Source organism: Kogia breviceps, chromosome 6 (assembly GCF_026419965.1).
Source record: "Kogia breviceps isolate mKogBre1 chromosome 6, mKogBre1 haplotype 1, whole genome shotgun sequence".
Taxonomy (NCBI): domain Eukaryota; kingdom Metazoa; phylum Chordata; class Mammalia; order Artiodactyla; family Physeteridae; genus Kogia; species Kogia breviceps.
In genome coordinates this window covers 101846661-101865373 of record NC_081315.1, presented here as the reverse complement: position 1 = coordinate 101865373, position 18713 = coordinate 101846661, and the positions used below count along the sequence as shown (strand labels likewise).

Genomic DNA, 18713 nt, shown 5'->3' with positions numbered 1-18713 from the left:
TTGGTTATATGAAATGCAAATTTAGCTGAGTGTCTTGTATTTTTATTTGTTTAATCTGGCAACCCTACCAGGAATAGGAGTATGTACTGCTGGTTTCTGATCCAGACACAAAAGCACCGTAAGACCTCAGTGAGTTATTTCCTTGATTTTGATACTTATTACAGTGTTGTATTTAAAAGTGACATTTATGACTCCAACCTTATGGGAATTGTTAAGTACAATGTAAAATATCTTTTTGATAGAATACTATATGCCGATTAAAATATTATTTTATTAACTCTCTTATTTGACAGAGAAAATGTATGCGACAATGTTATGGGAAAGCAGGATACAAAATTATATACAAAGTATAAGTACAATAAGATAAAAAAAATTATCTAGGCCTGTAAAGATACTGGAAGCAAATAGTCCAAAATTTCAAGAGTTTCTCTTTCTTGGTAGGAATGAGTTGGGGGGGGGGGGGATTATTTTAATCCTTTTAAAATTCCTTTCATCTATTGCTTTCATTGTCCATAGATATAAAACCTGTGATATGAGCAGTTAATGGTAAAGTTTATCTTTTTTCTCAAAGGAATATTATTTTGATGATAGAGCTAGTTAGACTATGTTAGAACAAAATAGGGATAATTTGTGTATATGAAATTTATTTACCATTTATGAATAGAAAATATTTCACATTGGATATCATGGTAATTTTGCAGTTTTTTACACCCCATGCTGTCCAAAAGTAAACAGTCAAAATCTAGAGTCTTTTCTTTTAAATTAAGTTTGTTTAAATGTCTATTGGTTTAATAACACTTGAGAAAACACATCACATTGGGGGTATTTAAAGCTGTGATACAATCACACAGATAACAACATCAGGAATCACTGTCAAACAACTTCAATGCCTTTGCTAATTAGCAACATTTGTGAGAACCTGGTCATTTCCAGCAACTTGCTCTTTTGATTTATGTCTTGAAAGTAAAGTCAGCTGTTAATTATGTTAACAACCAATTCCTTGGGAATCATCATAATCCATTTTAATGGACTGACAGTTATTATTAATCAAGCCCAGAGACGTGAAGAAGTGTTATAAATTTGAAAATTCAGCTTACTGGACATCAGAGGATAAGATATGTATGAAAGCAAAGAATGACAGAAGAATTACCCTCATATTTTTGATTAAGAAAGTCTTTTTTTTTTTAATTGTGTGAGTAGTCCTTTGATTGTACTGTTCAGCTAAGCCTCTTTCCATGATGCAAAACAGCCAGCTAGAGAGTAATTCAGAATTAGTTGTTTGGCATATTGCAGGCAAGAAAAATGATGTTAGACAGAATCCAGCAAGAAGCATAAAAGCAAACAAAACCTGACACTGTGGGCATAAATTCAACAGAAAGGTCATTGACAGAAGAGGACCAAAAAGAATTTTGTGTTTTCCTTCTTGCCCTCACCCTCTCTCATTTTCTACTTCTAGTTATTTGTTATTTTAAGTGGGACAAATGGCATCTGAACCACTGATATCATAGGTAATGTCATATGCATGAATTCCTAGTCCTAAAGCCACAGGCTTTAATGATGATAAACACTTGGTACATTTGTAAAAGACTCAAGTGAAAGAATATTAATACATTCTGTTTCACATTGACAGTTAACAGATCTATATCAGTAGCATGCATTCATTCATTCATCATTATCTAGCTCCTACTATGTGAAAGGCTCTGTTGTAAGTACTATAGATACACAGATGCGCAAGAAGATAAGGCCTTGTTTTCAAAGAGCTTATGGTATGTTGAAAGGGGTGTAGCAAACACATAGTAAGTAAACAAATATGTCATTCAAATAACTAATTTGGTAAAGAGAATTGTAGAGAACATTTAAAAGAGCAATGTGATAAAGTCTCAAGGGGAGACAGGAAGAAAGTGTTAATTCGGATGAGATAAACAAGGGAAGATGCTCTGAGAATGTGACATTTGCACATAAACCTGGATAACTAGGAGGAATCAGCAAGACAGACATCTCGGGGAGTGGCATTCTGGGCAGAAGGTGCTAGCCCAAGGTCTCTGATGTGGAAAGGGGCTTGGGGGTGTTTGAGGGAATAAGAGAGACCTGTGGTCTTGGAGCATAGTGAACACTGAGGTAGAGATACATTAAATTATAACTGTGGGCAGCAAAGCCCAGATCTCAGAGGGCCTCCATGGCCATAGGAAGGGAAGATTGTACTGGAAAGCCATTGGCAGAGTACTCAGCAGATTAGTAACATGATCTGAAATCAGCACATTCCTAAGAGCAAAGGTTTTCCAGCGGATAATGGCAGAGATAATGGATGGTATAAACAAAGGAGTTGATTCTCAAATCAAATCATTTGTTTTCCTCATATTTTGCAACAAAACACATTTCACATTCAACAACAAAAAAGGAGTTTGGCTTTTAATTGATAGGCGTTAATTTGTCTGGTATTCTTTTCTCTCTAAAACTGATTGATGGTTTCAAAATTTCTCCTCAATTACAAACACCCAGTCATATATCATAATGATCATTTATCTTAATCAGCTTGTCTCTGAAGCAAAAAGGAAGTCTTCAGATTGTATATTCAAGGCCCTCATCACAGACAGTATGTTAGGATGTGGGCAAAGACCAGGCACCTCCAGACATTGGGCAGGAACTGTGCCCACTACAGGATGAGTCTCCATCTACCACTGTCTCTTTGATGTATTTGGTCTCAACCTTACTCTGTCTTTGCATCACTTGCTTACCATTCAAAGGATTTTGATAAGAATTTGACAGTCTTTTAGAAAGAGACCTGTGGGAAAGTTTGGGGGATATTACCAAGGGTTAAAGATTAATTCCCAGGGATTAATTCCCATGAACTCCTTTATTGAGTTATGAAGAGATTGACATTGGGAATCACAGAAGGACTTGTTCTAGATACTTGAGCTAATTTCATGCAGGAATATAACTAGAACACATATACTGAATATTTTATATCATGCATGTTCCACTACACCACAGGGCCTATCCTGCTTTATTTAATGGAAATCCAGGCTCATCCACCTGTTAGCACTTCTAGACATACTGTCCTCCCCTGTTAATGTGAAAAATAAGTCAAATGGCTACCTTAGCCTATGTCTATCAATCAATATTTAAAATAGGCAAAAAATTCCTTTTGTAGTTTTCAATATCTTAGGAAAATATCTTATGTAAGATCCTCTCACACACATGCACCCACAAAAATACATATACTCAATGCTATATATAAGTTAGAAATTTTAAGCCTTTCATTGGTTTTGTCATAGATCATTGTTTTACAGGAAAATGAATAAAATGGATGAGTCTCAGAGAAATTTTGAAAAAAGGAAAGGTGATGAAACCAATCAAGAAATAATGGGACGGTATGCTTGATATATAGTTGTTCGTCTTCCCTGGTAAGAACAAAATTAGAGTTTGATTGATATTTGAATAATGTATAAGTATTGGGTCAGGCTCTTCTTTGGTACTGCTGGTAATGACTGTAGAGTAGATGAGAGCTAAAGTAACTTCTTTTTCTTGAAGAAGAAAACATAATGACTGGGATATAGGAGTTCTGGCTGCTAATTCCAGACAAATTCCAGAAGGCAATGTGAGCTAGAGGAAAATATTGGATCACTCTAAGTCCTTAATTATCCCTCTTTAAAATTAGGTGGTTGTAGGAAAAGCTTTCTAAAATTCCACTTTTTTCTGTATTTCTCTGATGTTGCCCAAGTGGAAAGAGTCCCAACCGTGCCACTAAGTAGCTCTGGGATTTTGTGCACATCTCCTTTCCTCCTTGAGCTCCAGCCTTTTTATCTATATACATAAAAGACTAGAACTTGCAATTTCCCTTATAGATTAAAAATTCTATGTAATGACTATAAAGATATGCTTTCTGCATTATGTTGTTTTCCTGATGGCAAGATAACTTTGTGCTGTATCTGCCTTCTCAGACCCCTTCCCCATTAAATATATGTGCATAGTGTGAGCATCATACATTGTTATATGAGAAAATATATCATAGACAGGATAATATATAGACAATCAAAGAAATATACGTACTTCTTTTAGGTTTGAAAAAAATAACCCCAAAAGATATTGAACCTCTAGTTATTCACATGTTTTAACCAATTGACAATTCCTGAATATAATGCATGAATAGGTCCTAACCCTTTTCTAACTGCATAACATTATCTAAGGATAAAAAGATACATGGGCCACCATCACCCTGATACCAAAACCAGACAAAGATACTACAAAAAAAGAAAATTACAGACCAATATCACTGATAAATATAGATGCAAAAATCCTCAACAAAATACTAGCAAACAGAATCCAACAACACATTAAAAGGATCATACACCATGATCAAGTGGGATTTATCCCAGGGATGCAAGGATTCTTCAATATACGCAAATCAATCAATGTGATACACCATATTAACAAACTGAAGAATAAAAACCATATGATCATCTCAACAGATGCAGAAAAAGCTTTTGACAAAATTCAACACCCATTTATGATTAAAACTCTTCAGAAAGTGGGCATAGAGGGAACCTACCTCAACATAATAAAGGCTATGTATGACAAACCCACAGCAAACATCATTCTCAATGGTGAAAAACTGAAAGTAATTACTCTGAGATCAGGAACGAAACAAGGGAGTCCACTCTCACCACTATTATTCAACATGGTTTTGGAAGTCCTAGCCACAGCAAGCAGAGAAGAAAAAGAAATAAAAGGAATACAAATTGGAAAAGAAGAAGTAAAACTGTCACTGTTTGCAGATGACATGATACTATACATAGAGAATCCTAAAATGCCACCAGAGAACTGCTACAGCTAATCAATGAATTTGGTAAAGTTGCAGGATACAAAATTAATGCACAGAAATCTCTTGCATTCCTATACACTAATGATGAAAAATCTGAAAGAGAAATTATGGAAACACTCCCATTTACCATTGCAACAAAAATATAGAAATTTGTTAATATAAATGTTTCAGACATTACATGAAATTTCTAAAAATCTTATATGTTCTGGTATAGTGTTATAAGTCATAATTCTAGTTATTACTTTAAAATGTATATCTCAGAAATAACTAAATTTCCTTGTCAATTGCATTATTATGAACTTTCATCAAATCTTTAACTGTGGTAATTTTTAAGTCTTTTGTCATTTACAGACAGTTCTGGGTATACTCTGATGCTTTTGCAAAAATGTTCCTATAAAAGGGTTTCATCTTCAATGAATTCATGGAAAAGACTCTGACAAGTACAGGTTTCTGGTAACTGACTATACTGCTGAACTGAATGAATAAGCATTTTCAGAACTCTAATGGAAAACTGATGAATTCATAAAAGTGCTAACAAAAGATCAAGATAAAAAAAATTACATGGGACTGAGTGAACTGATGAGGATGATTATAATTTTTGTGACTTTCTGTTTGAATAAAAAAAAAATCCCCTCCCCCCCAAAATTAAGAACCTCATGATGGGGAGATTATCCTGGATTGTCTGGGAGGGTTGAATTTAATCACAGGAGTGCTTAAAAGGATCTCTGGCTGGCTTAGCATCACTAATCATTAGGGAAATGCAAATCAAAACCACAATGAGATGTCACATCACACTTGTCAGAACAACTATCATCAAAAAGACAACAAATAACAAGTGTTGGTGAGGATGTGGAGAAAATGGAAGACTTGTGCACCGTTGGTAGGAATGTAAATTGGGGCAGCCAATGTGGAAAACAGTATGGGGATTCCTCAAAAAATTAAAAATAGAACTACCATACAGTCCATCGATTCCACTCCTGGGTATTTATCCAAAGAAAGCAAAAACACGAATTAAGAAAGATATATGCACCCCTATGTTCATTGCAGCTTTATTTAAAATAGCAAGATATGGAAGCAACCTAAGTGCCCATCAGTAGATGAATGTATAAAAAAGATGTGGTATGTATACATACAATGAGATATACTCAGCCATAAAAAGAATGAAATCTTTGCAACATTTCAACAAGAATGAAATCATTTGCAACAACATGGATGGACCTAGAGGGTACTATGCTAAGTGAAATAAGTCAGACAGAGAAAGACAAATACAGTATGATTTCACTTATATGTGGAATATAAAAAACAAAACAAATGAACAAACATAAAATAGAAATAGAGTCATAGATACAAAGAACAAACAGGTGGTTGCCAGAGGGGAACGGGTAAGGGGAGGGGAGAAATAGGTGAGGGAGATTATGAGATACAAATTTCCAGTCGCAGGGTAAATGAGTCTCAGGTATGAAATGTACAGTGTGGGGAATACAGTCAATAATAATGTAATATCTTTGTATGGTGACAAATGGTAACTACACTTATTGTGGTGATCATTTTGAAATGTATAGAAATATCAAATCACTATGTTGTGTAACAGGAACTAACATAGTTCTGTAGGTCAATTATACTACAAAAACAAGCAAATAAACTGATAGAAAAAGAGATCAGATTTGTGTTTACCAGAGACAGTGGGTGGGGGGAGGGAGAATTGGATGAGGCAGTAAAAAGGTACAAACTTCCAGTTCTAAGATAAATAAGTACTAGGGTGTAATGTACAACATGAGAAATTTAAGAACTCTGATGTATGTTACATATGAAAGTTGTTAAGGAGTAAGTAAATCCTTAGAGTTCTCATCACAAGGAAAACATTTTTTTCTATTTCTTTAATTTTGTATCTACATGATATGATGGATGTTCACTAAACTTACTGTGGTAATCATTTCATGATGTATGTAAGTCAAATCATTGTGCTATACACCTTAAACTTATACGGTGCTGTATGTCAATTATATCTCAGTAAAACTGGAAAGAATAAAAAGGACCTCTGGCTGTGGTCAGAGGGATATGACTATGGAAGGACAAAAAAAAAAGTACATGGGTATTCTCTACTTATAATAATAATAAAAGCTTTTGTTACAGATTTTGGAACTACAGAAAAATATAAAATATAACACCTCTAATTCTATCACCTATAGGCAGTCAGCATATTGGGACACTTCTATATTTTTATATTTGTGTATAATTTGGGTTATAATATAAATGTTTGATATCATATTGGGTAAAAAAAGTAGTCATTTTCAGTGTATCAAAGAGATGTTAGTATCTTTTCTTAGAGATCTTCCTTGGCATTAAAAAATAACATATATCATTTTTTCTATTTTACATTCTATGAGTCTAAATTACTCAATTTTCTATTTTTCCATATTTCTAATATTTTATATTATTTCATATTTTAGCATTGTCATATTGTATTATATTCAGTTCATGCATTGAACACTTACTGAGTGCTTTCTACGTGCTTAGAAAAGTGTTAGGTTCTGGGAGACCCAGTGATGAATAGTATATAGTCCCTGTCTTTAGAGAATTTACATTTTAGCTAGGGAAGAAGTCATTCAAAGCATGTAACAGGTATCGTTGTAAAAAATTTAATAATAAAAACCTAGGAGAACAGAAAATAGAAAGTACTTAAAACTAGTCATGTTTGATGAAAAAAAAAAAAGTAAATTTAGAACTACATATGAAATAAGAAGTGAAACTTTATCAGACCAAATACGTGAAAAGAGCACATATATATAAATGCATAATGAAAAACCCACCATGATCAAGGAAATGTATAGAATTTCCCAGACCAGCTCAAGCAAGTGTTCAGAGTGAGTGCCTGGTAATGAGTAAATAAAATAAGCTAGGATCAACTAAAAAGCCATATGGGAATGGATTTTAGAAAAAAAATCTAGTAAAACTAATGACAAAGATAACATTTACTGAATATTAGCTGTGGGCTAAGGACTGTGCTCAGTACTGAATACACTAAGATCCCTACTATTACTAGATTCATCTTGTAAAAGAGAAGACTGAGGCACAGAATAAGTAGCTCAAGAGCAGACAGGTAACAGTGAAGCTGCAGCTTTAACTCAGTGGTACTTGGCTTTGCAACAGTGTTCCTCTCACCACCTCTTAGCTAGAATTCCATAACTCCTCTTTGTAGGCCACAGCATGCCTCTCTGTGTGCATCAAAGAATTGTGACAATGGAAGTGAAAAACTCATGCTTTACAAAGATCTCTCTATTGGGAAGGAAATATTTGTTTCTTCCTTTGGCAATCTCCCTTGCCTCCTATATTATGGCATCCTTGAATTACAATACAGAGAACTCCTTTGATTTATATTTAGCTAAATTTGTTTCCCAGCACATGCCTAGAGAAAGTTCCCTGCAATTGTTTAAAGCTTTGTTTTTTGACCACAGGCCAAGAAAAATGCTTTTTCTCACCAACGTCCCTCATTTATCATTTTTGTACTGGGTCTTCAAGCAAATACACTTATTTCTCCTGTGATATTAACTTATTTATAGTAATGACAATATTTATGTAGTGCCTTCACCCATGAACACCACAGAATGTATAAATAATATTGATAAAGTGCTGAATGTCATAATTTCAGTCACAAGACTTTTCTTACACGTGGACCTTGATGGATAAATAAAGGAGACACTGGAAAAATCCACTAGCATTTTAGTGGCGTGGCTTCACTGGTAAGTTTACAGAAAAAGGAGGCTCTTTGTGTGTGTTTTGGAATCTTTGACTAGTGATCTATTTATGAGAGCAGGATATGTAAGTAAAGCTTTGTAAGTCTCCCTAAAGTTAACCTCAAATCAGAGTCTTCTTACTCTTTCTCTAACTTTATGCAACTGGTGTATTTGTTCCTTTTTGTGGCCCTATATCTTACTGCAGATATAGAGATGTGAATACCTTGGAAAATGCCTAAGAAAGGGCAATGAGAGTGATTAAAAGTTTGGGAAGTAAGTCATAAAAGAAAACCAGGGAAGTCAATGACAAGAGAAGAGGAAAGGATGCTTAATATATCTTTACGTTCTGGAAGAGATGGTATACAGATGGAAGCAGTGAATATGTTTCCTCTCTTCTCATTGAGACAAGGGGAAAAAAGTCATGCTAAAGCTGAGGTATGAGGAATTAATATCAGAAAGATAAACAAATAATGTATATACATTAACATGTATATTCTCTATATAATGTAAATTTTCTAAATAGTTATAAAATATATAAGAAAGGATATTATAGAATCTTTTCTCAAGTATTTTTTTAAACATGGTAATTTATTCAATTTCATTAATATAATACAAATATATGACTCAAGAGCACAAGTACTATGGAGATAGAGATAAATAAGCCATTTAGCAGTTTATGGGGGAAAAGGGGGGACAATATGGAGTTATTATTCCCTGGTTAAGTGCTAAAATAGAGATAAGTAGAAGGAGGGATAACAGCACTGATAGATATTCAATATACAACTAGAAACTGGAGGTTAGAATCAGGAGCTAGAGGTAAATATGCAGGAGTCATTAGGCTATAGGTGATATTTTGAGGAGATATGAATGTGTGAACTCTCCAAAGAATATTCAACAAATACTGAGATTTTGTTTTGATGAAATTAATTATATGATCAGATCCTAGATTTTCTGTTTTGTGATTATAGAAAGAAGTTTTCCCCAGAAAACTCATCTGTACAACTGTTGTAGATGTGTATTTTATTTTTAAAATGTGTTTTCTTAGTTTTTTGTGCAGTAATAAGTATTATCAGATAACAAAAAAATAATGTTGGTAATTTTAAGTAGGATTTATAGAAATGTATAAATTGGAAAGCCAGATAGCTTGTGTTGAGATCCTTCTACAGTTCAGCCCATGGGTAACAGATAAAATGGTGATGAAAAATTAAAGGCTCAATGTCTTCTCAGCCAAGATCTGATAATCGACCTGGGAGAGAAAACAAAAATTAAAATGTGCAGAGTGGTGAAAAAAAATATATTTTAACACATGGCACCAGAATTCATATAGTGGGAAGGGTCTCCTTGATTTATATGGTTTAAAAAATGGGACATCGACCTTTCAAATACAAGGGAAAGACTTTGTAACAATAGAGTGTTTGAGGGCTTCTGCAAGAGAACTTGAACTTTTCAGTAAGATGATCGTGGCAGCTCAGACTGTCAGGGGGTCCTGAAAAAGGTTGGTCTCAGGATGCTGCCTGAAGCCTGCGGCAGTGGCGGGGGCCCTGGCTCCAGCGCAGGGACCTGTGGAAATATCAGGTATTTAGCTTCCTGTGGGATGCTGATGAGTAGAACTCTTCCACTACATACCTCAATTTTGCCTAAGGAGGTATATGCAAGAACTTTCTTCAGAACTGCTGCACCACTAATAAACAAAAGAAAAGAATATTCAGAGAGGAGAGCTATAGGATATTCTATGCAGGAAATGTATGATGTTGTATCGGGAATGGAGGATTACAGCATTTTGTTCCTTGTGCAAAAAATCAGATGTATATCAAGTAGATCTGGATACTGCTAAACACGATTAGAAATTGGGTCTCCACCTGTATTCGAGCGCTATGCATCAGTACTAACCTTGGGGAAACACATTTGGTAAAACATCCTGTACTGATGGGAAGCTCTTAAATCATTTGGAGACTGTTTGGCGTTTTAGCCCAAATTCGTCCTGGCTACCCAACAATTTGCATTTTAGATTGTTCAATTTCTTTTGAATTTTGCTCACTTCTACACTCTCAGCTTGCCACATAGTTTTTGATGAAGTTGTAAAGCAAATGGTAACTGCCTTTGAATGAAGAACATGTAAGCGGTATGTTCCAGAAATGAATATACCTTGGGTATTAATGTTTCATGAAGTTCATCATGTGTAAAGGGAAAAAGGAAATGGTCACCTACTTACAACTAGTTTATTCACTTTTAGGAAGTGCTTTCAGAAGTCAGAAAGCATTTTTCAAACTCAACTTTGATTATAAAACTGTACCGTTGAAATTTTGCATTTGGAATATGGAACCACGTGCACATAGAATTCAGTCAAGTGTAATTCAGAGTAATATGTATATTAGCATATTTACAATAATGAATGTCATCACTGTTGCAAGAATACTGACATCACTCTTCTGAACAGAAATTGAAACGGTAAATTTAAACCTTTTAATTATCACCTCACCTGAAAGATGTTGGTTGAGATACACATGCAGTGTGTATTATATTAACCATATCACATTTAAGTTATTAAATTCAGACTATTTACAACTTATTGTCTTTAGGGACTGCCTCATGGCTTAGGATATTTGAGTAATCATCAAATATTTAAAATAAAAACTTTAACTTAAAAATATTGTTAATGGGGCTTCCCTGTGGCGCAGTGGTTGTGAATCCGCCTGCCGATGCAGGGGACGCGGGTTCGTGCCCCGGTCTGGGAAGATCCCACATGCCGCGCAGAGCAGCTGGGCCCGTGAGCCATGGCCGCTGAGCGTGCGCGTCCGGAGCCTGTGCTTCACAACGGGAGAGGCCACAGCAGTGAGAGGCCCGCGTACTCAAAAAAAAAAAAAAAAAAAAAAAAAAAAATTGTTAATCAAGTTTCCCAGGCATTTTTCTTATTTTTAAATTGTTCTTAGGTGTAATAGTAGATAATTCAGTGTTATACTGAGGTTAGCTTCCATATAAAGTGAATTTTTTTTTTTGTGAGTGGTCCAGAGTTTTTTTTTTTTTTTTTTGCGGTACGCGGGCCTCTCACTGTTGTGGCCTCTCCCGCTGCGGAGCACAGGCTCCGGACACGCGGGCCCAGCGGCCATGGCCCACGGGCCCAGCAGCTCCGCAGCATGTGGGATCCTCCCGGACCAGGGCACGAACCCGCGTCCCCTGCATCGGCAGGCGGACTCTCAACCACTGCGCCACCAGGGAAGCCCTGGTCCAGAGTTTTAAGCTACTTTTCTCATAGTCTGCAACCCTCTCCCAGGTACCTTGACTGCTATTTCAATAATGCTGATTGTGTGTCAAATTTTGTCTACAGCAGTAGGCAATAGATGAAGATAAGTTTCTTGATATGTCTCAAGCACCATTCATCCTTATTTTCTATTTATTGTGTGTACTCACTTTCTATAATGTATTTCAAATGGATATTTTTGTAAACACATCAATGTAAGGCCTGAAGTGGTAGCAGTACAGTTAATTTGTTTTAAAAAAAAGAGAGAGAGAGAGAATGTGAGTTTTGCTTTTGCTTCTGAGAGGAAAAAGCATGGTCTGGGGGTTGACTGAAAATAGAGGTCCAAAAAAAGGGATGGAAAGGTAGAAATCTTAATTATCTATTAAGATCTATCTATTGTCTATTATATTAGTAAAGAGAAAGACCAAGAAATGGGCTGTCTTTGTTAATATTGGAATGCTGAAGTCAATTTAAAGTTGTTTCTGTTGGTATATCTCTCCTCTATCTTCTAACTAGACAAAATAAATATATTCAGTGTGACTTTCAAGTGCTGGTAGTAGCAGACTACATATGCTTAGATAGCCAGTAAAACATTATTTCTGGGTGTGTCTGTGTTGGTGTTTCTGGAAGAGATTAGCATTTGAATCAGTAGACTGAGTAGAGAACTTCCACCCTCTTGAGTGTGGGTTGGCATCATCTAATCCGTTGAGGGTCCAAATAGAACAAAATATCTGAAGAAGGGCAAATTTCTGTTCTCTTTTCTTGAGCTAGACATTCATTTTCTCCTACTCTCAGATATCAGAGCTCCTGATATCTGATATCAGAGCTCCTCCAAGGTTTTGCACTCTGACTTACACCATTGGCTCCCCTGGTTCTCAGGCCTTTGGGCTTGGACTGAAATATGCCACTGACTTTCTTGTTTCTTCAACTTGCCATAACCACATGAGCCAGTTCCTAAAATAAACATCCTCTTATGCCTGTATCTGAATCTATATCTATGTCTATATCTTCATATTCTATTACATTTACTTTTCTGGAGAATCCTGACAAATTCACTAAGTAACTCATATTAAACCACCTGTTGATCATAACAAAAAAGAACAAGCAAAAGACGTTTTTTGCTCAAAGGCATCAAGAAGTTAAAGAAATAAAGATGACAGGGACAGGATTTAAGAGGATATTGTTCTGTGCTTGCTCAAGGAGAATTGTCAATTGCAGAAGAGATTGCTGAGAGCCGGAGAGATCTTGAGAAGCCCATGAACAAGGGGATCTAAAATGTGGAGTCCAAGGCCTATCAGAGGTAGAAGCATGATAAAACTTACTCACATTAGGTATAGGTAGGTATACCTGAAGGGCTATATACTTAAAGAAGAGATGAAGTTGAAGTAGAAATTTCTGACATGGATGAAACCATAGGGTTTCACTAGAACAAAAAATTACAGTTGATTCTTGAACAACACGGGGGTTAGGGGTGCAGATTCTCCTACCCATGTCGAAAATCCATGTATAACTTTACAGTAGGCCCTTAGTTTCTGAAATTCTATATGCATGGGTTCAGCCAACTATGGATTGTGTAGTACTGTAGTATGCATTCATTGAAAAAGACCTGTGTATAAGGAGATTCACACAGTTCAAATCATGTTGTTTAAGGGTCTACTGTATTTTTTTAAATAAAAGAACAAAGTAGAAATCCTGGAACTGAAAACACAATATCAGAAATTGAGAACATTGTGGATTGGCTTAACAGAAGACTTGACAGAGAATAAGTAAGAATAAAATAAATGATAGGTCAGAAGAAAAATCCAAAAAGGATGGAAAAATGCAAAAGAGACAATAAAAGACAGAGTGAATACAGTGAGAAGAAATAAAATACATAACTGGACTACAAAGAAGATATCCAGATAGCCAAAAAGCACATGAAAAGATGCTCAACATCACTAATTAATACATAAATGCAAATCAAAACTACAGTGAGGTATCACCTCACACCAGTCAGAATGGCCATCATCAAAAAGTCTAGAAACAATAAATGCTGGAGAGGGTGTGGAGAAAAGGGAACACTCTTGCACTGCTGGTGGGAATGTAAATTGATACAGTCACTATGGAGAACAGTATGGAGGTTCCTTAAAAAACTACAAATAGAACTACCATATGACCCCACAATCCCACTATTAGGCATATACCCTGAGAAAACCATAACTCAAAAAGAGTCATGTACCAAAACGTTTATTGCAGCTCTATTTACGATAGCCAGGACATGGAAGCAACCTAAATGTCCATCAATAATAGAATGGTTAAAGAAGATGTGGCACATACATACAATTTAATATTACTCAGCCATAAAAAGAAATGAAACTGAATTATTTGTAATGAGGTGGATAGACCTGGAGTCTGTCATACAGAGTGAAGTAAGTCAGAAGGAGAAAAACAAATACCGTATGCTAACACATATATATGGAATCTAAGAAAAAAAAATGTCAGGAAGAGATTAGTGGTAGGACGGGTATAAAACACAGACCTGCTAGAGCATGGACTTGAGGATATGGGGAGGGGGAAGGGTAAGCGGTGACGATGTGGGAGAGTAGCAGGGACATATACACACTACCAAATGTAAATTAGATAGCTAGTGGGAAGCTGCCGCATAGCACAGGGAGTTCACCTCTGTGCTTTGTGACCACCTAGAGGGGTGGGATAGGGAGGGTGGGAGAGAGGGTGATGCAAGAGGGAAGAGATATGGGAACATATGTATATGTATAACTGATTCACTTTGTTGTAAAGGAGAAACTAACACACTATTGTAAAACAGTTATACTCAAATAAAGATGTTAAAAAAATAAATTAAAAAAAATTATGTGTAAGAACACATATACAGACATGTACATACACATCTATTTATATATGCATGGCATATGTTTGTAAGCCTACCCACCAAACTGTTTACTGTGATTATATCTGAGGAAAAGGATTAAAAAAAGAATAAGAAATCACTTTCTTATTCGTATTACAGCATAAAAAAAAAAAAAACTTAAAATAAAACTACCATATGATCCAGTGATCCCACTCCTTGGCATATATACAGAGAAAACCATACTTCAGAAAGATACATACACCACCCCAATGTTCATTGCAGCTATTTACAATAGCCAAGACATGGAAACAACCTAAATGTCCATTGATAGAGGAATGGGTAAAGAAGATGTGGTACATATATATACAATGGAATATTACTCAGGCATAAAAAAGAATGAAATAATGCCATTTGCAGCAACGTGGATGGACCTAGAGATTATCATACTAAGTGAAGTAAGTCAGAGAAAGACAAATATCATATATCACTTATATGTGGAATCTAAAACAAAAATGGTACAAATGAACTTAAATACAACATAGAAATAGACCCACAGACATAGAAAATGAACCTATGCTTACCAAAGGGGAAAAAGAGGGGAGGAGGGATAAATTAGGAGTTTGGGATTAACATATACACACCACCATATATAAAGTAGATAACCAACAAGGACCAACTGTATAGCACAGGGAACTATACTCAATATTGTGTTATAACCTATAAGAGAAAAACATCTGACAAAAATAGATATATATGTATGTATAAAAGAATCACTTTGCTGTACACCTGAAACTAACACAACATTGTAAATCAACTATACTCCAATAAAATTTTTTTTAAATGTAACCAGAGTCCCAAAAGGAGAGGAGAAAAATAAATGGATCAGAGAATACATAAAGGAATAATGACTAGAAAAATCTACTAACGTTAAAATATGTATCATAGCATCAAAAGATCTCTATATGGCTTCTGATTCCAGATATATTAGTATATTCCACCATATTCATCAAGAAACTACAACAAAAAGGACATAGAAACATTTTCTAAAATAACTGGCAAAACACTTGGAAAGTTGCAGAAAAAGAAGACTGTCTAGGAATCTCAGGATTTGAGGAACAACACAATGGAACTTCCTCTCTGCAGCTGCAGAGACTGTGGGCAGTGCCCAGTCTTCACAGTTATGCAGTAAGAAGGTAGTGCACATCCCCTCCTCCCCAACAATAGAGTTCCGGAGAAAGTTCAGAGAGGAATGAGTTGCAGAAAGGGATTTTCAAACTCTGTATGTGAATTCCTGAGCAGACCTCTAAGTGGCTCATGCCTGAAACTGACAAGAAACAATACAGCAAGAGGTGAGAACTGAACACTGATCTGAAACGGCAGCCAGGATTTGGGTTAGCCTCTGGGAAACACTCAAGTGGGGCAGACCAAAATAGCACTGTAAAGGCTTTGAAAACAATTGACATTTTATTCACAGCTCACAAAAATGGACCAGGGTATGCCTTCTGGATCTAAACATGTATACTGCCAGCTAAATAGAAGATTTCAATAGGAGCCAGGGTGTCATAACATAATATTCATATATAACATGTAGGATAAAATCCAAAATGACTCATTGTAGCAACAACCCCTATAACCTCAATATCCATGAGAAAAGGCAATCGGAAAATGCTAACGCTAAGATGACACAAATGTTGGAATTATCTGACAAGGATTTTAAACCATTATGTGGACTCAATGTCTGTGTCACCCCTAATTCATATGTTGATCCCTAAACCTCTAGGTTTAGGGGAGATGATATTTGGAGATGGGACTTTTGGGAGCTAATTAGAATTAGATAAGTTCACCAGGGCTGGGCCCTGGTCTGGTGGGATTAGTGCCCTTGTAAGGTGAGCCACTAGAGAAATGCTCTCTTTCTGTCCCTGCCTTGTGAGGACACAGCAAGAAGACAGCCATCTGCAAGTCCAGAAGAGAGTTTTCATATGAACCTGATCATACTGGCAGCTGGTTTTGGACTCCCAGCCTCCAAAACTGTGAGAAAATAAATTTCTGTTTTTTAAGCTACTCAGTTTGTGGTATTTTGTGATGGAAGCCTAAGCCAACTGAGACAAAGAGCTATCTTAAAAATCTAGTAGGCATTTACAAATCCTTTTGAAAAAAAAAATTAAATTAGAAATCCTCTGTAAAGGAACAGAAGAAATAAAGTAGAGCCAAATGGAAATTTTGAACTAAAAGATCAAAAAACTGAAAGTCATAACATCCACAGAAGTAAAACATCACTAGTGGGCTCAATAACAGAATGAAGATGACCAAAGAAAATATCAGTAACCTGGAAAACTTATCCAATTTATTCTTCTAATCTGAAAAACAGAGAGATGATAGACAGAAAAATAAAAAATTGAACAAACCTCAGAGACCACAGAGATCTCGGAAACGATAGCAAATCTAACATTCATGTGATCAGCGTCCCAGAAAAAAAAAAAAAAAACAGTAAGCCTGGAAAAAAACTGTGTGATATTGGCATAAGAATAGATAAATGGAATAATAGAAAAATATAGGCTTCATAAATAGAGCACACATGTAAAGTCAGTTGATTTTTGTCAAAAGTGCGGAAGTAGTTTAGTGAAGACAGGAAAGTATTTCCAGTAAATGGTGCTGGAACTAGATATCCACATTAGAAAGTCATAATAATATTAACCTTTGCCACATATTATGTGCAAAAATTACTTTGGAATGGAACATAGACCTAAACACAAAACCTAAAACTATAAAAGTTCTGAAAGAAAACATCTAAAGAAATCTTTGTGACCCTGTGGTAAGCAACTTTTTTTTAAAGGTAGAGATCCAAAAGAAATAAATATAAAGCAAAAGTTGATAAATTACATTTAATCAAAATTTTTAAAAACTACTTTTGAAAGACAATGTAAGGAAAATGGAAAGGCAAGCCAGCAAGCTACATACTGAGAGAACATATATGCAAATTTTATTTCTAACAAGAGACATTATCAGGCTGAATAAACAATTCATAATAAGAAAATGAACAATCCAGTTTTTAAATTAGCAAAAATTTGAGCAACACTTCACCAAAGAAGATACACAAATGGCTAATGAGCACAGGAAAAAGTACTCAATAACATTAGTTACTGGAGAAATGAAAATTAAAACCACGGGAGATATCAATATTCTCACTAGAATGGTTACAACTGAAAAGACTGACAACAGCAAGTTTTGGTAAAGATGTTAAGCAACTGGAATTATTACACATTGCAAAGGATGTAAAATGTGAAAAACACTTTAAAGTACCTGAGAACTACATTGGGTATTTTTTGTAAATTTAAATAAACAATTTCTGAATGACAGAAATTCTAGATATCTAGCAATAGAAATGAAAACATATCCATGAAAATATATGTAAAAGAATGTTCAAAGAAGTTTATTCATAATATCTCCAAACTGGAAACAACTGAATTGTCTATCAATAGGTGAATAGATAAACTGTGCTGTTCAGTCAAATTACTATTCAAGAAAAAAAGAGAATAACATGTATGAATCTCTAAACACTTATGATGGGTGAAAGCAAAAATATACAAAAAAGTACATACTGTATTTCTCCATACATATGAAATTCTAGGACAGGCAAAATTAATCTATAGTAGCAGGAAGCAGATTTGTGTTTGCTTCACCTAGAAAGACATGGTGAAGATTGATATAAAGGAGGACAAGGAAAATTTTGGGGGTTGTGGAATATTGTATATCTTGACTATGGTGGTAGATACAATATTCTATACATTTTGCAAACTTTAGCTACTTATACACCTAAATGAATGTATTTATTGAATATAAATTATACCTCAATAAATTATATGTATATATTTATGTATATATATACACACACAATATAAATGTGTGTGTATGTACATGTGTGCATACATATTTTTTTCATAGATAAAAAGAGAGTGAAAACTGTATCAGTGTGCCCTACAGAAGGCTGTTAATAGGAACATTAATTCTTCTAGCATGTCCAGTACTACAATGCACTGTTAAAATAAGAAAACTAATGCCCACAGAATCAGA

At 35.2% G+C, this 18713-nt stretch overlaps 1 pseudogene; it reads left to right on the top strand.

The window, feature by feature from the left end:
• The first annotated feature begins 10022 nt into the window (after positions 1-10022).
• On the top strand, positions 10023-10739 carry LOC131758189 (coenzyme Q-binding protein COQ10 homolog B, mitochondrial pseudogene; annotated as a pseudogene).
• The last annotated feature ends 7974 nt before the right edge of the window (positions 10740-18713 follow it).